Here is a 24,816-nt window from a genome sequence, read left to right on the forward strand (position 1 = left end):
TATTTTCGTATGATATTATTAAATTGCTTATGGCCTGCATGGAACTGTGTGATGATAGGTAATTGTTTGATTTGATCTTGGATGGTTGGTGAAGGATTACTATTGCGGGATTTGTATATTAGAGAAGTTCTGGACATATTTTCTACCTCCCTTTTAGTTTCATTTAATATTTGGGAATCATATCCCTTTTCCTTAAACTGATCTGTCAGACGTTCTGTTTCTTTGTGAAAATCTTCAATATTTGTGCAGTTTCTTTTTACCCTCATATATTGACTCTTGGGTATGTTTGTTAACCATACTGGTAAGTGACAGCTACTTATATGGATATAGCTGTTTGAGTCCACCTCCTTGTGGTACCCTTTAGTAATTAATCTATTGTTTTCTACACAGATGGTTAGATCTAGAAAATTTACACTTGTCTTACTATAAGCAGGTGTAAATTCCAGCCCGAATGAATTTGAGTTAAGGCTGGAAATGAATGTCTGCAGGTCTATAAGTGTACCATCCCAGATGAAGAGTATGTCATCTATAAATCGTCTCCATAATCTCAGGCCTTTATGGAGACTACTATTTTTGAAGATGAAATTATGCTCCCACATACCTACGTATATATTTGCAAAACTTGGTGCGAATCGCGTACCCATAGCAGTGCCATGTGTCTGCAGATAGTATTGATTATCATATGAAAAGTAGTTGTGTTTGAGGATGAATTCAATACACTCAACTATAAATGCTATCTGGGAGTTGTGGTACAAACCCAACATATGGAGAGACCATTCGGCTGCTTGGCATCCTTTTGTTGGATCAATAACCGTATAGAGAGACTTTATGTCTAACGTCCCCAAGATAAAATTGCTATTCCACTCTAATGAATTTAAAATTTGTAGAGTGTGAGTGGTATCTTTTAAGTATGCTGGTAATAATGCCATGCACTTTTGTAGGTGTGTGTCTATGTACCTTGATAGATTGGCAGTTAGGCAGTTTATGCCGGATATAATTGGCCTGCCAGGGGGGTTTTTTGTATCCTTATGAATTTTTGGAATGTGATAGAACACTGCTATAGAGGGGGTTTTGTTGTTAATATATTGGCATTCTTTTTTATTTAAAATCCCTAGAGCTGTACCCTTTATGGCTAATGTATTCAATCTCTTCATGAATTGTGCAGTGGGGTCAGATAGTAATTTCTTATAAGTAATTTGATCCCCTAGAAGTCTCAAGGATTCTTTATGGTACATAGTACGATCCATTATTACAATGCCCCCTCCTTTATCAGCCGGGCGGATTACAATTTCATTGTTTTCCTGAAGTTGAATGATGGATTTTCTTTCTCCTACACTGAGATTTTGAGTGACCGTCTTACTTGGTCGATTGTTCATTTTTCTTATTTCTGCCGTTACTAGAGTCTCAAATGTTTTAAATGAATTAGAATATTCATTCAAGGGGTTGAAGGTAGACGGTAAGGAAAGCTCGGTGTGTATGAAGGGTATAGGGCTTATATTTGAGTATGTGGGCCCTGGATGATTATCCCCTTTTTTTAGAAAATATTTCTTTAGGGCCAAATTCCGGAGATATTTCTTCATGCTAATATATAAATTGAATGGTTTTGGTAATGCTGTTGGTGCAAATTTCAAACCCTTTTGAAGTAATTGTTCCTCATTTGGTGAAGGTTGATATGAGCTTAAATTAAAAATTTTTTGTGTGCTAGTGGGTCCTGCGTGGTTTTGTTTATTTATTTTCTTTTGGGAGAGTGACCTGCCTCTCTTGCCTCTTTTTGTTTTGTATTTTGGATATGAAAAAAATCCTTTATGGGTGGATGTGTTTGTAGACCTACTTGTCTTTTGGATTTGGTAACATGGTTATTGGTTATTTTTGATCTATGGCCAGGTTTGTAATTTTGGCCATAATTCGAAACTGATGGTTTTAGTGTTGATTGCTTCCCATTTGGAGTTTTATTACTAAATAGAATCCTTTTGTGCATTGGATTATTGGTTTTTACCCTTTTGGTCATACCTGATAATGTACTCATAGATCTGCTAGGTAAATTTACCTGCAAAACATTACTTCCTGATGGGGTGGATTCCTCCCAATTATTGGTATTATCTGATTCCTCCACCAATGCAGTTAGTTCCGAATATCTGTTGGTGGTGGGGATGTTTTCGGTGTCAATAAAGGGAGAATCTATACTAGTTGGCGGATCCTCTTGGCAGTAGAGGTGGTTGGAAATGTCATTTACCTCTACTGATTGATTTTGTAAAGATTTTGGTTGTGTTCGAGTTGAGACAGGTGTATATTGTGTTGAATTACTATATGTGGAAAACACCATTGATGTCTCTGATAAATTTTGTGTTGAGGACCGATTATACTCATCAAGAGTTATGAATTTATCATTAATAGTGGGGCTATGGTTTGTATTGGGGTGATCTTGTCTATAGGTCTCGTCTATAGGGATATTATCTCTTGCAAATTTTCGCATTTTCTTGGTTATTATTTCCTTCTCCTTTTGCTTTAGCCTATACATGATATTAGTGGTTAGGATTTCAAGCCCCTCTAAATCATTAAAGGTGCTTAGTTGGTCAAAAAGTGCGTTAATTGTACAGCTCGTTTTTTTGAGGTTCGCTGCTCTTTTAGAGATAATGAATTGTAATATATGATTGGAGAAGTTTGTGAACAAATTGTCAAATTTTATTTGGTCAGCACTGTGAAAGTGGGCTATCAGCAAGCACCACAGTAAACACCACGGTACCAACCTGAAGGAAATAGCAATATTCAGTAAATCATAGTGAGTACAGTTAATTCATTAAAGTTTTAGTACAGGATATTAACACTACTGATATTTTAATCCTATTAATATATTCTTTTATTAGTATCACTGAGCAGTACAAGAAATCACGAATACAACATCACAGGCGAGGTATCCGCCAGACAAACGCTCTATATCACTAAGAATATTCCTCAAAATTCCTTCAATTAAAAGTAAGTATTGGTTTATAAACCCCCTTTCCCCCCCCCCTCCCTTTTATATCTGCTCAGTATAGCGCGGTTAGGTATTTTATTATACAATTCTTTGGTTTCAAACAGGAATTGACACAGTCCTGTCTCCCTATCCGCTGCATCTGAGCTATTTTGTGGCCGGGTAGCGCCCGTGTATATTTTACTCTAACCATCAGTACCAGCCGTGACCCCCTGCCCACGTAGGCAGACTCTTCCACCATACTTGCTCATGTTTGGGAAAATGTACCAAAAATACCAGCAGAGGATGAGGAGCGTCCACATGTGTAATGTGTATTAAAAAAATTAAATCTACGTATATATTTTGTTAGTCACAGACGCTCTCACAGTATGTATTTGACCGTAATTCAACAAGCAGATATACAGAACTGTATCAGAAGTGTACAGCTGTATACGTTTTTTGTGTAATTAACAATCTCCGTATATGTATTTACGGAGTGTCACACACACACGCTGACTCTGTGTATATGTGACTAATGCGAACAGCAGATATACAATACTGTTTGAGAATTGGACAGCTCTATATGGTGTGTGTATGGAAAATTGTCAATCTCCGTCTATTTTTATAAGGACTGACACGCTGTCTCTGTCTAGTTTTGACCGTGATCAAACAGCAGATATACGAAACTGTTTGAAAAACGGACAGTTGTCTAAGGTGTAGGTCTGGAAAAATGGAAAATCTCCTCGGCTTGTTTTTCTAGAGTCACACACAGATAGCTTCTATTTGTCCGTGATACAAGGCGGTACACGGTAGTGTGTGAGGAGCATACACCGCTATACGGTGTCTGTATGGAAAATTGTCAATCTCCGTCTATTTGTATACGGACTGACACACGCTGTCTCTGTCTAGTTTTGACCGTAATCAAACAGCAGATATACGAAACTGTTTGAAAAGGGGACAGTTGTCTAAGGTGTAGGTCTGGAAAAATGGAAAATCTCCTGCATGCAAATCACCTTTGGGGGTTAAGGGTTTAATGCCTCTGAGCAGCCTCCTGGATCTATTTTCACTGTTCTGCCAAATTTAAGCTGCTTATTGAGACAATCTTCATGGTGTTCCATGGTATATCTAATGTCTTAGAATTTTTTTTTCTTCCCTTATCCTGACACATAATTTTCCACAATGAGAAACACTTTGTCACATTGTAAGCTTTTTACAGACCATGGTTTTTATTGTAAGATGCAACTAAGAAAATGTAAGGAAAATTCTACCGGAACAGCTAAACTTTATATGGGGTTAATCAGAATCTTTATAAATGATGGCAGCTGTGCACTGGCTGTTTAACATGAGTTTAGATATGATTGGCAAAATCTACACATAACATCCACAATTAGAAGAAGGAGGTTACATTTGTACAACCACATTATTTTTAGTTTTGTTATTTTTTATTTTCCTCCTCAAAATGATTTTAGTTTATATCTTTACAGATTTTGGATGACCTTAAAGATAGAAACACTTCTGAAATGATTCTTTTTCGTATGATTTTTTTTTTTACATAACAAAAACATGGCATCTTATAAGGGGTGGAGGGGAGGTGAAAAAAAAATTTGACATTGTTGAATGCCTGCAGCCGCCAGCAACTTTCTGGCCGCAGGCATTCAGCACACTGACGCCCATCACCGCATTACTGGTCACAAGCGCAGCTCCATCACAAAGACTGTGCCTGCTGGCTCTTGAAGGGATCAGGACAGCGTACACAGCTCCTTAGAGAGCTGTATGTGCTTCAGTCCACAGTCTGCAGTGCCACCACACTGGGATGCAGTGCTCTATGGCTGCTGATCATGATGCTGTTATTATCAATTTACAGCCAACAGCCCCTATTGAACAACCCTGAAAAGCAGGGCTGCTCGCTGATTCCATTTGGTGCCCTGTGGCCAATCAGTTTTGGTTTGTATGCATGACCTCTTCAAATCCATTCACAGCTTGGGAAATGAAATTGGTGGCCCATCTATGCTGCTGCTATAAACTGTCAATCTTCAAGAGTGCCCTACCCAGGCATGCAGGAGACAAAGGAGAAGTGCACTCCTTAAGACAGAAGATTATAAAACTTTTAATATACGAAAAAAAGGGGTTAGCTGAAGTTTGCCAAAAAAGATGAACCTAAAAGTATTTTTAGGTAGAAAATGTAGTCCCTGTTGAGGCACCCCCTGCCTGCAAATTAAATTCTAAAATTCTTCAAGGATAACTACATGGATAAAGGGATTAGGCTAAGTTCACACTTGCGGATGGATGCGTATGTCCTCCCTTAGCTCCGCCTACTTCCGCACTCGTCCTGCGTACCTATCTTTAACATTGGGTACACAGGGACATGCATTGTAGGCGGATGCGTCCTTATGCAGATGCGTCCGACTGCGTCGTTTTGATGTGCCTGCCGACAGGTAGAGATAGGTACGCAGGATGCGTGCGGAAAGTAGGCAGAGCTTAAGGGAGGATGTGCACAGCCATCCGCAGACCAGCCATCCGCAGACCAGCCATACGCAAGTGTGAACTAAGCCTTAAAGTATATTTTAACCCTGCTGTTCTGATCGCATTTACTATACATTTACTATACACTTGTACTGTTTCAGGTCAATATGACCCGACCTATTAAAATGTTGATTTTAGCTACTGTGTTTTATTTGAATACCTATTTCATTATTAAACTGTATGTGGACATGGCTGATCATAAACAGGTGAAAAATTAAATTAAAAATTTTCTTTTTTATCTCTAAAAAGGTTGAACAGGTTCCTGCATTATTACATTGAACAAATAATGAAACACATCCTTTACATAGATATTTTGCACACATAGCACATGTCAGATTTGTTTTATTGTCACAAGAAGATGGACAGAAACTACATCTCTTCCTTTTTTGGCTGGGAGCTGTGCTGGTGGAGGCCGTGGAGTATCATAGTAACATAGTTATTAAGGTTGAAGGGAGACTTTAAGTCCATCTAGTTCAACCCATATCTTATCCTAACCTGCCCTAACATGTTGATCCAGAGGAAGGCAAAAAAAACCCATGTGGCAAACAGTAAGCTTCACATTGGGGAAAAAAATTCCTTCCCGACTCCACATACGGCAATCAGACTAGCTCCCTGGATTAACGCAATATTAAGGAAACTAGTGTATATACCCTGTAATATTATACTTTTCATGAAAGGCATGCAGTCCCTTCTTAAATTTTAGTAGGGAATCACTCATTACAACATCATATGGCAGAGAGTTCCATAGTCTCACTGCTCTTACAGTAAAGAATCCGCGTCTGTGAGTATGCTTAAACCTTCTTTCCTCCAGATTTAGAGGATGCCCCCTTGTCCCCGTCACAGGTCTAAGAGTAAAAAGATCATTAGAAAGGTCTTGGCATTGTCCCCGCATATATTTATACATTGTAATAAGATCACCTCTAAGTCTCTTTCTTGAGCATGCTGCTTGACATTCTTCACAATGGCTGCTGCTCCTTCACTTCTGGGGTTTACTTTTCTGGCTTCGATATACGGCGTAACTAGGGATTTTCCTATTTCTTCAATAAAAATTTGTCTTTTATGCAGCTTATTTCCGTTCCAATTGGGGCCGATTTCTCTCGATAAAACAAATGCGTTGTATGCCGAAACATCCAGAATGTTGTAAAATATTACCATTGGCCAACAATTAGATTTGCATTTGCATGTGTATGGGTTGTCTAGGTATCATGTTCCACTTCTGAATCAGAATTTTCAGCATTGCTTTCCCCATCACTCATGTGGTTCTCATCTTCGGACACATTTTCCTGTGGAATATCATCTTCTGAGAAGCTCTTCCAATTCAGCGTCAGTCAATAGACGTTTTTGAAACATTTTTATCCAAATTTGGAAATTATGCACAGTCACAACCTGCATGTGGTAGAGTCAACACTATGAAATAAAAAAGAACTATATAAATAAATAAATAATAAAAGAGAAAAAAATCTATAACCAGTTTCACAACAAAAAGAGCTTATATACTATGGTAAGGGCCCCATTGCTCTTCCAGCAATGAAGAAAGTGCAGTGTGACTGCTACGCTTGCGATGCTGGAGCCTTGTGTTTGTGACGTTGCAGTATCGCAATCGCAGGGTACATCTGTGTATGTGTGTGTGTGATGGGGCCCTAAAACAGACCCTGTTCAAATCTGTACTCAAAGCTCATCCATGCAATCAATATATCACAGCAGTGAGAATACACCCCCTCCTAGACAAGCATTCAGTCTACACAAGCCTAAGGGTACCTTTAGACGAGCACCCATTAGCTTACATCATGTCACAGTAATCAAAAAATGCCTTTACAATATGCAATCTAGAGAACAGAATTGAATAATTTGAGAAGAAAAGCATAGCATGTATGCTACATACCTGTAAAGATGTGTATTCACAGCTCAGTGTCCTCTCACAGAATCCAGTGTCTTCTCTCTCAGGATTACTACTTGTGTCCTCTCTCACAGAATTGAAAGAGAAATGACTGGATGAGTACTTGCTCACTGATAAGAACAGTGAAAACTCCACCCTTTTGAATAATGAGATGAAGTATACAGGAAAACAAATAAATTTTGCAGGCAGAAATAATTAGTGACCTGTTGAACAGTATAAAATGTTATCGGGTCATATTGACCCGAACAGTACAAGTATAACAATCAGCGTGTAGCAAGAGCATACCTCCCAACCGTCCTGGATCAATTGGGAGTCCCGATTTTGAGACTCTGTCCCGCTGTCCCGGCTGGGAGTTTACTTTTCCCGCACTGCACTGAGGTTGTACCAGCCTCAGGAGAAACTACAGAAGCAGCGCACGGACTCGTGGGTCACATGACTGCGATAAGTCAGAACTTGTCTAGTCGGGAACCTGAACCCCGCCCTCCACCTATTACCGCCGCATCCTGAAGCTGCAGGAGCTCGGAGTAACTGATGAGGAGTCTTCATTCTCCTAACGCGGTACGGGGGGTGCTGTGTAGTTACTGGAGCCACTCATGATGCGCTCCCTCCTGAAATGAAGACGCTTACAACCTGGAGTGAGCTGTGTGTCCGGGGTCACATGTAAACATCGGTGTTGTTTTACCACAGATTCCTAGCACAGCATGCACTGTCAGTAATCTGTGGTAAAACTACTACTCCCAGCATGCAGTGTCAGTAATCTGTGGTAAAACTACTACTCCCAGAATGCAGTGTCAGTAATCTGTGGTAAAGCTACTCCCAGCATGCAGTGTCAGTAATCTGTGGTAAAACTACTACACCCAGCATGGACTGTCAGTAGTTTGTGGTAAAACTACTCCTACATGCAGTGTCAGTAATCGGTGGTAAAACTACTACTCCTAGCATGCAGTGTCAGTAATCTGTGGTAAAACTACTCCCAGCATGCAGTGTCAGTAATCTGTGGTAAAACTACTACTCTCAGCATGCAGTGTCAGTAATCTGTGGTAAAACTACTACACCCAGCACGCAGTGTCAGTAATCTGTGGTAAAACTACCACTCCCAGCATACAGTGTCCAATAATCTGTGGTAAAACTACTACCAGCATGTGTAAGGTTCAGCCAGGACCGTAGTCGTGGCCGAGGACTCTGGGTCAACAGAGCCATGGCCTCCCCTCACTAAGCTCGCTTCCGGGACAGACCGTGCTCTCCAGTCATTTCAGCATCAACTCTGCTCAGTCTTACTGCAGTAGGAGACCCTCTTAACCATTTAGCCCTGGTCTCAAAAATATCCACAGATGAAATAAGCCGCCACCCTCTGAGTGACCTGCCCTTGCTGCTTAGTCTTCTTCACTGTCAGCACTTCTGGTTTTACTCCCAGATGAGATAATGGCCCGAATTCTGTATGACTGGGCTCTTGACTTTAATATTACAGAGCCATCAGCCCTGTCAGGGCGCTCCCGCCCAACAGATTAAAATTCCAGATGCTCCCTGGCTTAACAGCTGTTAGCCCCTCGTACTATTTACAGGCTGAGTATACGCTCCACCCCATCTAGTGGCCTAAGTGGGGTACTACGCTTTCCCTTCAAGTATAACAGTAGTTATACATAGCATTTACATAAATATACATTACACTTTTATCCCTTAACGTAATACACAGAAAAGTCTAGCAGTACCTATGTGACAGACACATAATAGTAATACACATGTAGCAGTATCAGCAAAATACGAGAAAAAGGTAAAAGACAGAACAATAAAATTTTCGATTCCCTTACATTCTCCCTTCCTTTAACAATGGTCATCCCTGACCATTCCATATCCACGTTATTCTTTACAGTCAATACTCCACACAGGCAGGCATTTTAAAAATAATTCAACTTAGCTCAACATGAGCAATGTTCTTATTAAACTCTTACACTTTTCTTATCAGAGGTACCTGGCTCACAGTCCTCCAGGTCACCTACAGTCCAATAAAACTATCCATGGTAAGGAAAGTCTCTTTCCGTGACAACGTTCGTTGAACTCTGGTCCTGTCGGTCCATGGGACATAAACATATATACAAAGTGTTCCATGTATAAGGTCACCAGTATTTGGGGTTGGACACCCCCTTCCTTTAAGGGCAGCATGGTCCTACATATTAGGACTCAACGTATATTCAGTTATCAACAGATCTTGAGGGAAGGAAAATGTCCCCCCTCCTTTGAGGGCAGCATTGACCTTTGTGTCATGTGCGCTGCCTGTCCTGAAAACAGTCTGTTGTTGTGTCTCGCCCGGAGCGGTGTACTCAGGTCGCCGGGCAGCATTAGATTCAGGAGGTCACGGGGGTGGCAGCCGTGCCCGGTGCCTGTGCTCCAGGGACAGTGAAATGTGGGTTGAAAAATAAAGTAAAAATAAAAGAAATTTGAAAAAGAGTACGTGACGCCAGTTGGAGTGTTTGATTGTAGGATAGCCGGCACTGCAGATGATCCCTGGGGGGTAGATGGTGATGGCAGTGCAGATGTTTAACCCCCTCCAACCAGGGCTGACCCCCAGAGATTGTGATGGAAGTAGATTGCACGGAGTAATAAGGCAGGAGACAAGGAAAGTCACTTTATCATTTAGTTCAGATGCAGTTCAGAGGAGATATTACATCTCTCACCAGGTTTACAGTCTGCTCTGCAAAATGGGAGTTATCCTTCTCTCTGCTGAGATTCGGTGTAAACTTCCTGCTATTCTATCCCTTCAGAGACCAAGGCTTCCCAGAGTTTGGAACTTCCAGTATAGTCACCTACTCACTGTGTTTTCTCCCCTTGGCAACTTGCAGCTTGGACCCTGTGTGAAGCCCAAGTTTCTTCTTGCACAATCCTTCACTGATCCACGTCACTTGTCTTATCTATTGCATTTTTTCTAGGCTGTATTGTGCATAAATATGTGACTTCAGATTTTGTATTAGTCTAGCCTGATGAAGAGACCTGAGTAGTCTCGAAAGCTTGCAATGTATTACCATCTTTTCCGTTAGCCATTAAAAGGTATCAACTACTGAGGACTCTCAATCCTGAATATTTTTCTATCCACTGGCTAACACGGTACAAAGATATACATCTTTCCTGTATCACTGATCCTAGTTTGCTGTAGTCTTCCTGGGGGGAAAACACTCTGCTGTTGGTTGTATAAACCCACACAGTCTCTCAGCTTACCACCCTGCTCTAAAAGCATGGATGGCCTAGGGGCTGATTCCCTGATTCTTCCTAGCTTTGCTCCTGGAGGGAGCACATGTTATGGCTTCCAGGAGTATTCTCCATTTTCTCTCCACCGTCTTCTTCACAGAAAAAACCTCTACTCCTCCCCCTCCCAGTTACAGTACGTCTCCAAAGCACTAAGCTTCAGGGAAGTAAGGGAGTGAGGTAAAATTGTGTGTGTAGTGATCTCTAGCAGAGAAAGCATAATTCCCATTGCTTACAAAACACATACAAAACAGTACATATTTAACCATTTTGTGGTGGCAAAGACACAGGGCGCCACAGCTGCAGCCGCACGTAATCTGGAATACAGTCCTAGGGCATGGTTCTGCTTTCCAGCAGAAAGGGCGCAGCAGGTGCAACAAAAAACAAAACAAAAAAAATCAACATTCACTTGAGGCGCCCAGCCATACCACACCCGGCTATGGGGGCGCATCGCCAGTTCCGGATTACAAGAGGGTTCCGTACAGCTACTTCCACAGGTCACTTGTGGTCCCCACCCATTTCTGGGTTGAGTCAACTCTATCCACTCCACCCATTTTGCAGCATTCGAAAGTGGAGGGTGTGGTCGTCTTTCCTTTAGCCACACCCACCATGGGCAGTTGGCGATGACTGGCAGACAGACTTGGGAGCTCTTTCCAGGACACGCCCATGAAGGACGGAGTCACAGTTGTCGTTTTCTCTCATGATGCCACTCACCGCCGTCTTTGTCACTGAGGCGTTTTCAGTCCCTCATAAAGGTTTAGGCATATCCAATAAAGTGGTCACTTTCTGAATTTCAGTCTCTACACTCTTTGCGGCATCTCCACATGACAGTTTGGCAATGCACATCAAATCCTCCAGAGTTTCCATAGCATCTGAGGCACTTGTCAGTTCTCTCACATCTCCAGTCTCATCTTTTCCTGTCACATCAGTGTCCTCTATTCCTGTCACATCAATGTCATCTTTTCCTGTCACATCGGCTTCCTATTCTACAGCACTCCCACGCTGCACAACTTCAGCATCCTGCTGACTACGCCAAGTGTAAGGTTCAACCAGGACCGTAGTCGTGGCCGAGGACTCTGGGGCAATGGAGTCGTGGCCTCCCCTCACATAGACATGACAGTTTTCTGTCAGCATACCTGCCTCTTTCTCTAGCTCCTCCTCAGGGCTTTCTGTTACGCGCTGCACATTCTCCTCAGATGATGTGGAACAAACAGAGTCACAGTCCTGTTCAATACTTGAACAATCAACTTTACTGTTTCCTTTACACAGTGCATACATATTCACTAAAGCATCAGCATCAGGGTTGGTAATGGACGTTTTATCCTCTTTCACTGTCTTTCCCTCTCTCCCACTAAGCCTGTTTCAGGGATGGACAGTCCTCTCCAGCCTTTCAGCATCAACTCTGCTCAGTCTTACTCCAGTAGGGGACCCTCTTAACTGTTTAGTCCCAGTGTTACGCCCACAGGGCGTGGAGATGTATAGTGGACTCACTAGACCACTGATGGTGCAGTGGTAGCTGTACACCCGATACACAAGAGACAGGAGAATGAGCTTCAAAAAACCAAGGATGTTTATTAAAGGAAGCAAACAAATTGAAAAGGTGCCTGAGGGAAGAACCCTCTGGACCACGACACAGAATCACATAGTGGAGCACGGGGCAAGATGTACCCCTATACAGGGATTCCCCCGTCGCAACACCAGGTGACCTTAATGCCGCGATACCCGGACCAGAGGGACGACCCATACAAACCATATAGAGGAGGTGGCGAGAATCCCGGAAGTTCTGTGTAATCTCAGAAAGGTTGATCTAGCTGGCAATGATATCTGGATGGTTCTGAGAGGAGAGCCTTGGTCAGTCTGGGGTAGAAACCAGAGTGTCCAGAAGGATCCAGGAGAGGGAACTACCAGCAGAGGATTCTGAGGAGACAGAGGTATTAGAATAATACAAATAACAGCCTTCAGAACGCAGAGCACAGAGTGGCCTGAGTGGGAGGCAGAGATCCCACAGAATGAACAAGTTCAGGCACCTCCTTCAAGGGGAGGATGCCTTTTATGCACAGAACATCACAGCACAGACAGCCCTAATAGAGAACAGGTGCCCTGCTGTTTTAAGTATGTGCAGGAAGCGGGGTGCGCCTCCTAAGAGCATTACCAGGAGACCTGCAAGAGGATGCAGGTTCTTGGCAGAGAAAGGAGCCACTAATTGTCTGGAGCCACGGACAGGGTGAATAGTACAGTGGAGCTGTGATATAGGCGCTAGTCTCCCTGCACAGCAGAGACTGGGTCTGTGACTGAGGGGATGACAGTACCCTCCCCCTTACGCCCCCCTTCTTCACACCTGCCAGAAACTTTCTAAGAAGAACCCGGGGCATTAATGTTCTCCTCAGGCTCCCAGGATCTCTCCTCAGGACCGTATCCCTTCCAGTCAACCAGAAAGAGCGACCCTCTTCTCTTCATGGCCAGGATGTCCTTCACTTCATAGATGTCCTCGGAACTGACAGGAGAAGGAAATTTACCTGGATCCTGGGTGAAGCGACTGATAACAACTGGCTTCAGCAGGGAGACACCGAAGGAGTTATGGATCCGTAAGGAGGCTGGCAACTTCAAATGAAAGCACACATCATTGATCCGGTGGAGCACTTCAAAGGGACCGATGAAACGAGGAGCCACCTTATAAGAAGGGACCTTAAGACGAATGTGCCTGGAAGACAGCCATACCTTATCTCCAGGTTGGTAAGGTGGCGGATCCAGACATCCCTTATCTGCATGCTCCTTGGTTCGAACCAATGCCTGCTCCAGTGAGGTCCTGGTGTCTGTCCAGACCTTTGAGAAGTCCTTGGCCAGGGACTCAGCTGCAGGATTGCCGGAATCAAGAGGCAGTGGAGTCGGGATCCTAGGATTCTGTCCATAAAAAATGAAAAATGGGGAGTTAGAGGAGCACTCACCGACATGATTGTTGTAGGAAAACTCTGCCAATGGCAGCAGGTTGGCCCAGTCACTGTGGTGACCATTCACAAAGTATCGCAGATTGTGAGGACTTGATTCACTCTCTCAGTAAAGCCCTCGTTACACTAAACGATGTCCCAGCGATCCCACCAACGATCCGACATGATGGGATCGCTGGGACATCGGTAGGCTGATCGCTGGTGAGCTGTTGTGGCGCCCCTGAGGATTCAGTTACCACAGAGGTACTGCACCTCCTCCTGAGGTGTGGTACCCCACCATCCAGGTGAGTTGGAGGCTCCTAACCACGCTCCAACACTCGCATCCCACACAACATGGTGGTTCAGCAAAGCCACATTGCGGCTCCCTGCTTCGAGTGTAGCAGAGCACCTTTGGTGGCTCCCTGCTTGGAACACGAAACGTGCTGGGAGGCGGGTGGAGTTGAGAATACATAAAGAGCGGGAAGGTTTAGGGAGTCAGTCAGTCAGTCAGTCAATGAGAGAGAGAGTCACTCAGAGAGGAGTGAGGATCCCTGGAAGAGGGATGGAGGAAGGAGTGCTGCAGCTGCCTCAGTGTTCTGAGCCAGCTGGCACAGGAAAGGAAAGAAGGAGAAAGACATTGGACTGAAACCTGATCTTTGAGAGAGAGAGATTAGTACGGAACGAAGGAGTAAAAGGGAGCAAAGAGGACGTGGGTTAGAGGAGAACCCTGCCTAGAAGTTCTAAGCGCAAGGCCGGGGCCCGGTCCCCGAGGTTGTATGGATACTGAAGGTCCTGCAGCAGACACCGATGGAGTAGTGGGCTGTAAATACACTACTCCCATCTAAGACTTGGGGGCACAACAGCAACGTGAATAGTGAGCCGGGACTCAGGAGAGAGGAGTCCCCGAAGCAGGCTACAGCTGTCTGCCGTACAAGTTGAGTTCTTGGGAACATCTGTCAGGAGGCACTCCAGTGTAACTCAGTACTAGGTGTACTTCACACTTAAAGGCGCTCTAAGAGGAGACGTTCGGAAAGGCACATGTTGGCGGAGTGTTGCAAGGGAGCATTCCATCTGATCTGGAGGATAACTGAGTCCCTGACCCGGAGGACACAGCACGGAGGCAGGCCTCTGTGTGTGCTACAAACAGTGAGTAAAGCTTTGGAACTGCACGCCCTGGTGTCCTCCAATTATTACTGCGTCAACACACCCTGTACCACTACATCTGGGTATCAGCTTCTACACCGCCTGCACCTCTCCTCTGCCCTGGGGCTACAGCTCCACCTGTGGGGAGCTTCACCATCTTGGCTGCAACACACCACCAGCCCCAGAGGATCTGCATGCAGGGTCGGCCAAACATCCCACTTGTCGAACACCACAGGTGGCATCACAAACTATTCCATTAACTACAAACCACCATTCAACACCCCTGATTACTTGGGTGCCGAGGGCCACGGACCGGGTCACCGCTGCTGTAACACATCCCGCTGACACCAGCCCGGTACCCCACGGCCCTGGGAGGGCGACCTACTGTCACATAGACAGCCCCAGCGATCAGGACCAGCGACGCTGGACGCTGGTTTCTAATGTAAACGTCGGGTATCCAGGAGTTGACTGGAAGGGCTTTGGTCCTGAGGAGAGATCCTGGGAACCTCGGGAGAATATCAATGCTCCCCGTATCCTCAAGAGATTTCTTGCTAATCTTCGGGGAGGGCGGCTTAGGAGAGGTGGTACTGTCACGCCGTTCCGACATACTCACCCGGCCTCTGCTCCCATGCCGTCTCTGCATACTCACCCGGCCATCACTCCCACACCGCAGCCCCTCGCCGCCCGACAGTCACGGCGGTCACCTCTGACAGGCGCGCGGCCAACGGCGTCTCTGCATGCAATGCTCATGCACCACAGGCCGCGGCTGCACCTCTCTTCTGCTTCTTGTGCTCCGGCCTCTTCAGAGAAAAAGAGGGCTTGAACTCTATAGCGCCACCTGTTGGTAGTAGCGATCCTACAAGTCATACATTCTATGCACTGATGAGAGACAATAGCTCGAAACACCGTGTCTGCAAATTGAGATTCTGATTTGGCTTTTATCCTAAGTCATATTACAATACTCGTTAAAGGGTTGATTGTGACTTGTAGGATCGCTACTACCAACAGGTGGCGCTATAGAGTTAAAGTCCTCTTTTTCTCTGAAGAGGCAATTTGCAAATGTAAATAAAAAAATAGCAGTTTACAGGAACAGTGGTGGCCAAAATAAGGTCTGGAAGATCAAGCAAAATTTCAGTGACAGCTGGTCGTAGGATTGCTGGAGATTCAAATCAGAAGCCCCCTGCTTAACTGCAAAAACCTTCAGAAAGATTTAGCAGACTCTGAAGTTGTGGTACATAATTCTACTTTTCAGAGACACCTGCACAAATATAAATCAAACTGGAGAGACAAAGATCGCAAATAGGGTCTTATCTGATATCCAAGTGGTAGAGCAAGCAGTGATTAATGGAAGTATTCATTAACCGTCGGCTGTGCTATAGATAAATAGTAAAACCATTACGTGGAATTTCCCTATATTTTTAATTACTAGCCAGGCAAAACTGACAGCTGTGGGCTGCAACCCTCAGCTGTCAGTCAGCAAGGCTGGTTATCAAGAATAGAGGGGTCACCAATTAGTAATTTAAAAAAATAGTGTGGGGTCCCTGCTCATTTTTGACAACCCTCCAAGGTAATGCAGACAGCTTGGGGCTGGTATTCCCTGGCTGGTAAGGGGCCATGGGTTTTGTCCCGCCCAGCCTAAAAACAGCAGCCCACAGTTGCCACAGAAAAGGTACATCTATTAGATGCTCCAATTCTGCCACTTTGACTGGCTCTTCCCACTTGCCCTGTGGCAGTGACAAGTGGGGTTCATATTTGTGGATTTGATGTCACCTTTGTATTGTCCGGTGACATCAAGCCCACGGATTAGTAATGGAGAAGCTTCTATAAGACACCTATCTATTACTAATCCTATAGTTATGTTGTAAATAAACACAGCCTTTACTAGAAAAAATTACACAGACTCCTTTAATGAATCTAAAAGATCTCACAGTCACATCATCGCCCAGTCGACAGAAGTCATGGTCTCTCCTGTATCCGAATTAAAATAATAAACCACAATATTCCTTACCTGTCAGCCAAGAAGGTAATAATCTATTTGTCCCACAACAGGTCTACCTCTGCTATATCTAGATGGTAGGCTGCATTGTTACATGATGCAACTATACAGCCTGCCATCCAGCAGAGACACTGTGCAGCATGTGATACTGCTGCTCAATGTCTTGCGGTGAACTCCTATGACATGCCTGACATCACAGTGAGCATGCCATCAGAAAGGTTCTGGGAGTTCACAGCCAATGAACACAGTTCAACTCACTGACATCAGTGCGAGCGCCGTGGTAAAAGTTGTAATGGCAAGTGTGCTGACGTCAATGAGTTGAACTGAGTTCATTGGCTGTGAACTCCCACAACTTTCTTTTGGCACTGCAACTGTGAGAACTTTTCCACACTTGAGGTGCTGTCAATCAGATCATGGGAGTTCACCGCGAGAGACACTAAACAGCGGTAGCACACGCTGCTCAGTGTCTGCTGGATGACAGGCTGTATAGTCGCATCATGCAACCATGCAGCCTGCCATCTAGATGTAGCAGAGCTAGACCCGTTGTGGGACAAATAGATTATTATTTTCTCAGCAGACAGGTAAGAAATATTGTGGTTTATTACCGTATATACTCGAGTATAAGTTGATCCGAGTATAAGTCGACCCCCCTAATTTTGCCACAAAAAACTGGGAGAACATATTGACTCGAGTATAAGTCTAGGGTGGGAAATGCTCCATAGATTATTCCCCCATATGCTGCCCCCATTAGAAGCTCCATATTGTTCCCCCATATACTGCCCCCATTAGAAGCTCCATATTGTTCCCCCATATGCTGTCCCCATTAGAAGCTCCATATTGTTCCCCCATATACTGCCCCCATTAAAAGCTCCATATTGTTCCCCCATATGCTGCCCCCATTAGAAGCTCCATATTGTTCCCCCATATACTGCCCCCATTAGAAGCTCCATATTGTTCCCCCATATGCTGTCCCCATTAAAAGCTCCATATTGTTCCCCCATATGCTGCCCCCATTAGAAGCTCCATATTGTTCCCCCATATACTGCCCCCATTAGAAGCTCCATATTGTTCCCCCATATGCTGCCCCCATTAGAAGCTCCATATCGTTCCCCCATATGCTGCCCCCATGCTGCTGCTGCATGTAAAAATAAAAAAATGACATACTCACCTCTCCGTCGCTGGGTGTCAGATACTCACCTGTCCTGCGTCCATGGCTGCTCACCGCTATCTGCCACGTCATCAGTCAGTGACGTTCGACTGCAGGGGGCGCGGCGCGCACTAACCACGTCACCGCGCCCTCTGCTGTCTGAAGTCACTGACCGATGACAGACACAGACAGCAGCAAGCAGCCATGGACGCAGGACAGGTGAGTATCGCTATACTTACCCGTCCTGACGCTGTGTCTTGAGCCCCCAGCTTCTCCCCGTGCTCTCTCTTCCTGCCTTCAGCGGTCACGTGGTGCCGCTCATTAAAACTCATGAATATGCGCATATTCATGAGTTTTAATGAGCGGCACCACGTGACCGCTGAAGGCAGGAAGAGAGAGCACGGGGAGAAGCTGGGGGCTTAAGACACAGCGTCAGGACGGGTAAGTATGACCTGACACCCCCGCCCCCTCCGACCCCCTTTGTATATGACTCGAATATAAGACGAGAGGGGGACTTTCAGCCCAATTTTTTGGGCTGAAAATCTCGACTTATATTCGAGTATATACGGTATTTTAATTCTCATACAGGAGACCATAGCTTCTGTCGACTAGGCAATGATGTGAGTGTAAGTTCATTTAGATTCATTAAAGTAGACTGTAATTCTTTCTATTAAAGAACTTTATTCTGGCTGTGTGTTTATACAAAATGACAATGGGGTTAGTAACGGGGGCATCTTATAGATGCCTTTCCAATACTAACCTCTGGGCTTAATGTCACCTGAAAATAGAAAGGTGACATTAACCCCTCCAACTATCACCCCACTTGCCACCGCACCAGGCCAAGTGGTAAGGGCAAGGCTAAGTGCCAGATTTGGGGCATCTTATGGATGTGCCATTTCTGGGGCAGCTGAGAGCTGATGTTTTTAGTCTGGGAAGGGCCAATATCCATGGCCCATTCCTAGGCCATTAATATCAGCCCACAGGTGTCTGCCTAGCCTTTGCTGACTATTAAATATAGGGGTCCCTACGTCATGTTTTGAGGAGGACCCGCATTTTAATGACCAGGAAAGGCTAAGGATACAGTTGTGAGCTGATATTAATCGCATGGGAACCTTTATGATTATTGTCTCATTCCCAGAATATAAATATCATCCCACAGCCATCAGCTTTCCCTCTGCTAAATAAGAAAATAACAGGGGACTCCCACACGTTTTTTTCAATTACTTTTTTAGTTGTCAACAAGAACAGTAAGGTCACCTGAGTTCATAGCAGCTGTTTCTCTTGCTTTGCTTTGCCAGTGCCGGACTAATGAACGGCCGTAAGTCCGGCACTTTGAACTCTGGCATACAGCAGTTTGGCACTGGAGCTACCGTGAGACCTGGTGGCTTGAACTCTCTTTGCTACCAGAGTTCAGAGCCTTCGGGTCTCGCGGCAGCTGCAAGGCAAAGAAACCTCATAGGAAACTTTGAGGGACATTTTAAGGTTACTGAAGTTTCCAGTTTCTGGAACACCTAAAGGCCATAAACTAAGATTACCTTGGGTGTATATTTTACTGTACTAGTAAATAAATAAAAAAATAAACAAAATAAATGGAGTAGGGTCCTCCATAATTGTCATAAATAGCTGAGGGCAAGCCCATGGCTGGAGGGTGATGTTAAAATTCTGGGAAAGAGACGATATTTATCAAAGTTCCCAGGCTAATAATATCAGTTCACAGCTGTAAACTTAACCTTTCCTGGATATTAAAAAATAATTATGCGGGGTTCCCCTGTATTTTTGATAACCAGCCAGGCAAAACCGACAGCTGTGGGCTGCAGCCTTCAGCTGTCAACTTAAGCATTGCTGTTTATCAAGAATAGATGTGTGCCCATTAAGTATTTTTTAATTATTTAAATAATTTAAAAAAAGCGTGGGGACCCCCCTCTTTTGACAACCAGCCAAGCTAAAGCAAACAGCTGGAGGCTGCTATTCTCAGGCTGGTAAGCGGCCATGGATATTGCCCCCAGCCTAAAAATAGCAACCCGCAGCCGCCCCAGAAAAGGTGCATCTATTGCATGTTGGAATTCTGGCACTTTGCTGGCTCTTTCCTCTTGCCCTCAGGTGGTGCTAAGAGGGGTTCAAAATTGTGGGGTTTGTGTCACCTTTGTATTGTCCAGTGCCAACAAGCCCACCACTTACTAATGGAGAGGCTTCTTTATGACGTTTATCCATTATTAATACTTTAGTTATATTGTAAATAAACACACAGCCAGAATAAAGTTCTTTATTTGAAATAAAAACAAAACACACTTTTCCTTTTTTTATATAAAAGTAACAAACACAAATATACTCACTTAACTCCTAATTCCACTGAATCCCTTGTCTCCTGTAATAAAACAAAAATAAAAAACAACCATATCTGTCACCGGTCTGTCGTTCTGTCCCATGCTGTAATCCATGCATGGTCGTAAACAGTTTTTAACCTGGACAATGCCAAGATGCGTCCGTCCAGGCAGAGGAATGAACTCATCCAGGTTACTACCAGTCACTGAGGCTGCGTTCACAACCGGGCCACTGAGCTGTAGTGAACTTGGTGAGATCACAGTGAGAAAGTCTCAAGGTGCAGTGCTGATCAGGGTTCCCAGCTGTGAACGCAGCTTTAGTGACTGGCGGAAACCTCAACGTCACCACTAGTCACTGAGGCTGCGCTCGCAGCGACTCTTTCCTCAGTGGTTCTCAGACTGGACAGTCGCATCTTGGAACCGTCCAGATTGAAAACTGTTTATCCCCAGACAATTACCGCATGGGACAGAACGACAGACAGGTGAAAGATGTAGCTGTTTTTTTATTCTTGTTTTATTACAGGAGACCATGACTTCAGTGGAATGGGTGATGACGTGAGTATGGTTTAATTTAAACTCATTAAAGGAGTCTGTGTCAATCTTTCAATTAAATGACTTTATTCTAGAGGTGTTTTTTGTTTATACAATATGACTATGGGGTTAGTAATGGGGGGCGTCTAATAGATGTGTCTTTTTTGGGGTGGCTGCTGGCTACTATTTTTAGTCTGGGAGGGACCAATATCCATGGCTCCTTCCGAGCCTGAGAATAGCAGCCCCCATCTGTCTGCTTTTTCTTGGCTGGTTGTTAAAAATGGGGAGGACCCCATACCATTTTTTAAAATTATTTAAATAAATGTAAAAAATGGCATGGGACCCCTCTATTCTTGATAATCAGCCTTGCTATTGCTGATATCTGAGGGATGCAGCCTGCAGTTTTGCCTGGCTAGTTGTCAGAAATATAGGGGATCCCATGTCATTGTTTTCATTTATCAGATCAGCTGTCATGTGCCTGAAAAGATGCGGGAGCGGAAGTGTGGCTTTTGACGTTCCATTACATTCATCGAACAAGTCGGTGAAAATTTAAATGTTCGCCGAACCAAACGTCAAAAGGTTCACTCATCTCTACTCAAGAGTAGGTCTATGTTTTGTTTTCTTCAGTGGTGAGGCACTTGTGCTGCTAAGCAGCATCAGCTGGGTTTTATGGGTTCAGAGTATCACAAGGTGAGCGCAAAAAAACCCCAATAAAAATCGCATGCTATTTGATTAATGCTGTCATAGAAAATAATGACAATACTTAAGGTCCCTCATATCCCCCATGTTTTTTCTCTATTCTCTACCATCTGTCATGAGGAGACAGGAGCTAGCACTCAAACCTGCCTTTATGTAAAATGGGAGTGCACAAAGAGATGTGAAGCGCCTTAATTAAAATGCAAGGAGTCCTCTTTATACCCAGGTGACTGAAGAGGATGTGTATTGTCCACAAAGAGAGAAAGACACGAAAAGACTTATTAGATTTTGAGTGGATCAAAGAAGATCTCGTACCCTTTTCAAATAGCCCTGGTTACTGCAGTAACAATGAGAGGGCAGACAGTATGTCTCCGGGAGAAAATATAGAATGTATTGAAATTTCTATACATATACTGTATAACAAGATGTGCACCGGTATAACTAGGAAAAAAATACACATATTTTCTCGTAATTATAACCCCTGACAAAAGCACCAAATCCATAGGGACCATATAGCCACCAGCAGCTAAGCCATGTTTGGTTTCTAAGCGTAGATAAAATCCTGATACAAAAGATGACATCAGTCACAAACTCCTGCAATTGCACTATGCGGAGTTATTGCAAAAGTTGGGATTTCCTAAAATCATAAAGGGCTGAGACCAGCCCTCAACCTGGCCCATGTGAGGTCATCACAGTGGGGGGGGGGACTCAGTGTCTGATAAAAGATCAATCCCAATTATCATCAGTGTTCGTGCAGAGAGTTACATATTGTGTATGCAGGGATGCCATTTATTGACAGCCAAATCCAAGCGATCTCCTTCGGCTAAACTGAATTGTCTTTGCGATCGATGTAGTTCTCCTGTTGATCCCTTTTATTTTCTGTAACTGTTTATGCTGCATTGTTTTGTCCTCCTTGTAAAATCTTTTGGATATTTTTCAAAAACACTGGCTCCCTTTGAATTAAATATAACATTTAATAGTTCTGTTCCTTCAGTTCTGTAAACTACGTGTCACGCACAGTGTGGAAAGACAAAGTGCAACATGAGGGGAAGAGGGGAAGGAAGTCCAAACGCTGGGGAAAGAGGGAGTGGAGACCCCCTAGGTGGATCTAATAGCACCGTGCCTCCCCTACTGTCCCTGTATTGATTCCACACCAATTGCCGAGAAGGAACCTAAGTTCTGTATATCCCTAGAACTAGGCCCTGAATAGGGAAGGGGGGATTCACACTAGTCAGTCCCCACTGAACATTAAATATACAAAGGGAGATAAACAAGGGGAAGCAACTTGCCTAGACTCCAGAGAGATAACACCAATCGTCCTCCAACAGCACCAGAGAGGAAGTAAGCTGACTGCTATATCTCCAAGCATTTGCAAGGGGAAAATGTGAATATCACTGGGATTCTATAAACACCCAGGTCCAGGTGTGTAAATTAGAGCCGGAGGGAGGTTGCCACTGGATCCAAAAGTCAGAAAGATTAAGAAGCTGTCTGCAATGCCAAATGCAGAGACCTTCTGCAGAGCAACTGTTTTTATCATCTGACACACCGTGACACCGCAAAGTGATAAGCTACTCTACTTGGTATCCTATCGATTGAGACAGATTGGTGGTGGTGGTGAGTAGTCTGGGGTTATCAGATAGTGAGCGGTGACTATATCGGGGTGTATACACATTTTCTAGGTGTTGGAATCCAGAGGTGTATATGCCATACCATTAAATTTTCGATAGCCGACCTAGTGGTGCGAACAGACTGTGGCCTTCTTTGTTGATCGTTGGCCAATTGTGTAAATGTCTGGATGTTAGGGGGCTGCAGAGAGGTGTTCACTCCAAAGATCACAGTGGGTGGTACTCGCAACCTTCCCGGCCTATGATATCAGGGACTTGTAGGATTAAGAAAATTTTGACAAACTAAATTCCCTGACAATTGCTCTATGTGTGTTTTTTATCAAGCTCCATGTAAGGATCTGAGGTTGTGGGTTGTAATAATCACCTAGGCAGCTTAATTTTGAAATTAGTTTCATTTCGTCCGTCCACAGTCTTGCAGCAACTCCGGATAGATTGCCACAATGAGATGCCCCTAGTCCACCAGATTCCAACCCGGAACCAGTAGTTCCATTGCCTCTGTACCAGGCGATACCCACTGTCTCCCAATTTTTTGTTGGCCCACAGCTTTTGTGTCTCTTGCCGTTATAGTTTGTAGTCACAGCCTATGCTCCTCGAGACAATGGATACCACTACCGTAGCACATGTATTCAGCTCCAGCTGGCAACAATATATTATACAGTCCCAATCTTGGTCCTCCCAACATCTTCATGGATTTAGTGATGGGTAGTGATTCCTTGGGCTGATCCTATAGAGTTCCTCTGGAGATAGAGTCAGCACCCTTTTTATATTCCACAGCTCCCATTCAAGGCATTCTCCCACTGGATTGGGAGGAAGTAGGGGCAGGTAATCCCTTATTGTTCTATTGTTGAATTAACCTGCACATTTGTCCTAAATTGTGGAGATTTGTAAATCGCAGGGGCTGATACAATATGTAATCAGCAGGCATTCCACAAATTAACATACATCAAGAATAAACAACCAGGCTTATGTGAAACAATTTCTCATATCCATTGTCCTAAGGAACAATACGCCTGGCATAATTAAAAATAATTCACCCCCCACCATGGTCATCACAATCCTCCCTCTTCTTAATTAGCCCCTGAGACTACTGTATCCTGTTGTGGGTTGCTGTTAATGTGGCTGCTGCATGTGATAGTCTTTCTTCACTTGTTGGGACAGTCTATCGGCATTTCTTTTAGTACAGAAATGGATGTATGAGAACAAAACTTTGTACCATCCAGTTTTCTCAAAGCATATTCCATTTCTTCCTTGCGAATAAACTCCGCAATCCCCATTCCATCCTTGTGTACATCAGCTTAGCAGACTTTTCCCATGTGATCTTTCAGATCCTGCCAACTCCCAATGGGAAAAGCCCTGAGACAAGGACTCCGTATTCAGTTAGCAGGGACAAGGTTAATATCCTCTTGTGGGGTCCTCCATGTCCTCCCCTTGATCCCCAGTTTAACCAGGGAAACTCCACACGTAAACCAGTTAGAACTGAACTCGTATGCATTGTCTCCAAACATGACGTCTTCCATATTCCCCAGATCCTGGAAGCTGATGAAGGTGAATGGTTTGCACCACTTCCCCTGCGATGTTTCAGCTTGATGGTACGGATCCGCCCGTACCAAAGAAACAAATCCTCCAGATCCGTCTCCTGTATATCGGCCGAAAAATTGCCCATGTAAATGCGCCCATCCCCCAGTCAGGGAGATGGTGACTTGGTGGCTTGGTAAATGGTGTCCTGGGAGCACAATATCTGAGCTGACTAGGTTGATGGAAGACACAGTGTCCCAAAGTCTCTGGGCCTTGATGTCACTGACCTCGACTGGCTGGATGTGTCGATG

At 44.3% G+C, this 24,816-nt stretch overlaps 1 long non-coding RNA gene across 1 annotated transcript; it reads right to left on the bottom strand.

Annotated features, from left to right (window-relative positions):
- Positions 1–5,799: 5,799 nt before the first annotated feature.
- On the bottom strand, positions 5,800–7,428 carry LOC141073682 (uncharacterized). Its single transcript, XR_012227043.1, has 2 exons — positions 7,356–7,428; positions 5,800–6,880 (listed from the first exon to the last, which is right to left on the bottom strand). It is a non-coding gene; the product is annotated as an uncharacterized lncRNA (long non-coding RNA).
- Between the last annotated feature and the right edge of the window lie 17,388 nt (positions 7,429–24,816).

This window comes from Dendrobates tinctorius, unplaced genomic scaffold (genome assembly GCF_039654945.1).
Source record: "Dendrobates tinctorius isolate UK_male_01 unplaced genomic scaffold, ASM3965494v1 ptg000312l, whole genome shotgun sequence".
Lineage (NCBI taxonomy): Eukaryota > Metazoa > Chordata > Amphibia > Anura > Dendrobatidae > Dendrobates > Dendrobates tinctorius.